The sequence below is a fragment of the Lepidothrix coronata genome, unplaced genomic scaffold, assembly GCF_001604755.1.
Source record: "Lepidothrix coronata isolate B3197 unplaced genomic scaffold, Lepidothrix_coronata-1.0 Scaffold21, whole genome shotgun sequence".
Classification (NCBI taxonomy): Eukaryota; Metazoa; Chordata; class Aves; order Passeriformes; family Pipridae; genus Lepidothrix; species Lepidothrix coronata.
Window position 1 is genome coordinate 6,669,469 of NW_016690201.1, and position 4,927 is coordinate 6,674,395.

Consider the following 4,927-nt stretch of genomic DNA (forward strand, 5'->3'; position numbering starts at 1 on the left):
AGTATGTTTCTAACTTTTAATTGAGAAGTCATATTACCAATAAAACATGTATTTCAAGATCTAAGACAAATTCAGAGTACCTGTGGTGACATACAATAGCTATGGATCTAAAGGCATTTGAGGCCAGGTGTGCATACATTATACTCAGTCAGCACCTGTATATTCAGTTTTTAAATAGAGTTCATTTTTTAAAGTTAGTTTACTTGCGAAGAAATTTTATTCTGCTGAGTCATCTGACCTTGGAGAAAAACAGCTGTTGACTTTCCTAAACCAAAACTATTAAACTGTAACAGCTAAATTGCTGACCCCGTTCTGAGGGTGGACAACTCTGGATGTAAATGAAATATGAAATAGCACATTTCCTTGTCTGTCATGAATTTATTTCTTCAAGTTAAATAACCATCCTCTCACCAGCATATAGATACAAACATGCACCTGATTTATCTCAGTATCTAATCATAGGTAAAAGGCATTACTGGTTCCCATGGCAACTGCAGTTCAGTATATTCATTGACCTTTTTCTTATCAGTATTGCTCTTACTATTCAGCACAAAAAAACTTCTTGTCATATCAATAAGAACTCGGATATTTATAGATCTTAATTTTTTTTTCTGTCCAACCTAAGAAATATTGCTTTTCAGAAGTCTACTCTGTCACTACAAGACTTAATTTAAATGTAAGAATTATTGGGGCTGTTCTTGGGCATTATTTTTGTATGCTGCATTTATTATTTGAACACAGAGCAAAAGATTCTTTTTTCCATCTATTATGACAGACTCAAATCTTCAGATTATTTTTCTCTCTAATAGGAGATGTTGGTTCCACTGGCACTTCTAGCACAAACGTAAAACACAATAAAGCCAGCATGTCTATTCTTGTCTCAGAAACATAAAATTTATTGTAGAGAGATCAAAGAACTGCAAATATTCTGCTCGATTTTTAAAAAACTTTTCTATTGGAAAAGGAAGCAACAACACAAGTTGCAATCCTTTCTCGTATCACTGTGTAGGGTCTGAGCCTGAACTTCAAAAGATATTTTCTTTTCACATGACTTTATTCTGCTGTTTGGAGAGCAAAGGTGGGACTCTGTTTTCCTGGCTTAATGCAGTGTAAGTTTTCAAACATTAGGTGTCTGTAATTGCATTACTATGGTATGAGAGCATTACACACTTTGTCTGCTTTTTTCCCTTAGTATTTTATACGTATACATATATTCTTTCTCTGTGTATATATACAAGGCAGTCATTTTATAGCTTTTCTGTGCCTGTCCATAAATTACTGATAACTTAAGCAGACAAAGTCAGAAGTGATCAGGAATAAACCAACAAAATAGGACTGCATTTGTATTTTAAAATGTTGTAAATGGAAGAACACATGAAGCAACTCTAGAATGTAATATGGGACAGAGGGTTCTGTTTAAAATGCTGTTCAGACATAGCAAACAACCAGGAACATAAAATACAAAGTGATATTATTGTTTAAAATACAAACAATGAAGGATTTTTCTGGCTTTTTCTGTAATTTTACTCTTCAGTAGTATTTTCATAACTCTTAGACAACTGATCGAAGTTTTGTACATCTGTCTACATTATTTACACAAGTTACTAATTTAATGAAGAAATTCACAAATAACGTAGGGCAGTTCAGATATGTGGGGGTTTATAGATATGTGGGGGTTTTTTTGAGGGATTCAAGTCTTATTAAGTTTTCATCCTGTAAAAGCAAAGTGTAAACCTTCTTGTTTGGGATTTTAACTACTGTAATTATAATTTTTTAAAAAAAGATAACTAATGTTCACTTCATTCAGAAATTTCATGGATATGAATTAGGCAATAAATATGCAGGCAAGCATAAAGACACTGTAAGTCATTGTGTTTTCTGTACATGGAAGTTTGAAGCTTTCTAAGAAAAGAAGCATTTAACTGTTTCAGGCACTCTTCTTGAAAGACCTTCCAACCAGCCTATGAAATCTGTACTGCAGGGCTGGAAATATCTGTTCTAAAAGTCACTGTAAATTAAATATGCTTATTAAGTCCAATTAATACATTTTCCTCTCGAAATTCTCCCTTTCACAGTACACAGCAATCTTCTACTAAATGATTAAACCTAACTCCTTTATGTCTGCATGTTAACCTTTGCTATCATTACATGTGAAGCTAAGTGTCTTGATCAATGTTGTTATCCTAGGTGAAAAGTCAACTTATACTTAGCAAATTCCTGAGCAACTTTCTATTCTTCCATAAATTCCTGTAGCATCTCTCCTCTTTTTTTTTTTTCCCCCTGTTATTAGAAGGGGAATATTGATAGTTTGCTGAGGAAACCTTTCCTTCCAAATGTTACTGAAGTTTCATAAAAGTAACTCCAATATAGCCTCAGATACCTCTGAGTCTGAAAAGTTAAAATCAAAATAAACTCAAACACGTTTTTGAATTTAAGTAAACAACAGTCTCTCAGGAGGAAGAGAAGGAAAAGGGACAGGAGAATGACACCCCGTATGTCCCCAGATGTCACCAAATGTCCCCAAGGTGTCCCCAGGGGGGTCTCAATGTCCCCCTGGGGGTCCTCAAATGACCCCCAGTGTCCTGCAGGTGTCCCCAAATGTCCCTGTGGGGTCACCAAATAGCTCCAGGTGTCCCCAAGGTGTGTTCAGGTTCCCCCCAAGTGTCTCTGAGGGGTCCCCAATGTTGTTTGGGGGGTCCCCAAGTGTCCCCAGGTGGCCCCAAGAGGGTCCCTGAGTGCCTCAGGGGGTCCTCAGATGTCCCTCAGATGTCACTGAGGTGTCTTCTCTGAGATGTCCCCAAATGTCTCCCAGGAGGCCCCCAGGTGGCCCTGGGGGATCCCAATGTGCCCCAGGGTCTCCAGCATGCCCCGGGTGGTCCCCAAACGTCACCAGGTGTCCCCAAATGTCCTCAGGTGTCCCCAAATATCCCCAGGTCCCCCTCAGGTGCCCTGGCGCAGTCTCAGTGTGCCCCTGGGGGTCCCCAAATGTCCCTCAAATGTCCCTGGGGGGTCCTCAATGTGCCCCAGGGGGGGTCTCCAAATGTCCTCAAGTGTCCCTGAATGTCCCCCACCTGGGGGTCCCCAAGTGTTCCCAAGTGTCTCCCAGGTGGCCCCGAAAGGTCCCAGTGTGCCCCTGGGGTCCCCAAATGTCCCCGAGGTGTCCCTCAAGTATCTCTGAGAGGTCCCCAATGTACCTGGGGGTCTCCAAATGCCCCAGGTGTGTCCTGATCCTAAAAATGGCCCCCGAACGCCCAAAACTGCCCCCCAAACTGCTCCCAAACGTGCTTCTGAATCCCCCCAAACTGCTCCTGAACCCCCAAACTGCCCCGGAGACCCCTCAAACCCCTGCATAACTCCAGAAACATTCAAAACTCCAGGGGATCCCTCAACCCCCCCAGTCCCCTCAAAACTCGGGGATCCCCAAACCCCAGAGATGCTCCCCAAACTCCAGAGATCCCTAAAAAACCCCCATAACCCCAGGGACCCCCGCAGACCCCTGAGACCCCCTCAAACCCCAGAGACCCCAAACCCCAGGGACTCCCAGGCTCCCCATAACCCCAGAGACCCCTCAAACCCCCTGTAACTCTGGGACCCCCCAAATCCCTGTGATCCCCCCCAAACCACAGAGACGACCCCCCAAGATCCCCATAACTACCAAACCCCAGAGACTCACAACCCTTCATAGACTCACAACCCCTCATAACTCTGGGCTCCCTCAAACCCCTGTGATCCCCCCATACCCCAGAGACCCCTAGAGACTCCTCATAACTCTGGGACTCTCCAAATCCCTGTGATCCCCCCTAAACCCCAGGGACCCCCAAACTCCAGGGACGTCACATAACTCCAGGACCTCCCCAAACCCCAAAGATCCCCCAAGCCGCCCCCAACTCTGGGGACCCCCAAACTCCCGTGACCCCCCCAAACCACAAGGACCCTCAAACCCCAGGGACCCCAAACCCCCCAGGCCCCCGTGTAATGGACATTAAAAGGCGGGATCTGCTTCGCCATCGCCTCGAGCTTAAAAACCTCGCTGCGAAGACCCGAGCTGAGTTTAGCTGGGCCGAGCTGCAAAACTGAGCTCAAGCCGAGCTGCTTTAGGCGCGGGGCTGCAAAACCTGAGCTAAAGCCGAACTGCTGAACCCCCCCAAAAAGCTGAACTAAAGATGAGCCGCTGAACCCCCCAAAAAGTTGAGCTCAAGCCGAGCAGCTTTAGGCGCTGGGCTGCAGAAGCTGAGCTGCCTTACTCGAAGGAGCAAAAGCCCCGGGAGGGGCGAGGCAATGCCCCGGGAGGGATCTAGGAGCGCTCCTAGACGGTGCTTCTGTCAAAAGTTGTTACAATCGAGTCCAAGGCGAGGAATTACCTCCCAAATAACGCTTTCCAGGCAAATTTGACCTGGGAAACTGGAATTAACCAGCGGGTTTTCGGGGGCTGCGCTGGAGAGGAGTTGGGAGTATTTAAGCGGCACCCAAGGGGGAGGGGAGGGCTTTGCTGGGGGGGCTGCGGCTCCTGGGGGGCTCCAGGACGAGGGAAAAGACCGGCTGGGATCTCCTGAGCCTGCGGGACCGCGTAGTGTGGGTAAATCCTTCCCTGTGGGTTTAGACTCGCTCTCGCATTTTTCATGCTTTTCCATCTTCTCTCTTTGTCCTCCTCTTTCTTTGGGGTAAAATAAAGTGGAATTGTGGTTTTGCGATCAGCACCTGGCCCCGGCCGCGCCTTAGTCTCGCTCGGGGGAGGAGTTTAAGGACCCGGTTCCTCCCCGCAGTTGTGGAGCGAGGCAAAGCTCGGCTTTGCGCGGCCAGGGACCGCCCGAACCCTGGAGACCTCCAAAGCCCGGGGGAACCCTCCCCCGCCAGGTCCTCCATAACTCCGAGACCTCCAAACCCCATAGACCCCCCAAAACTCCGGAGAGCCCCCAAAGACCAGAGA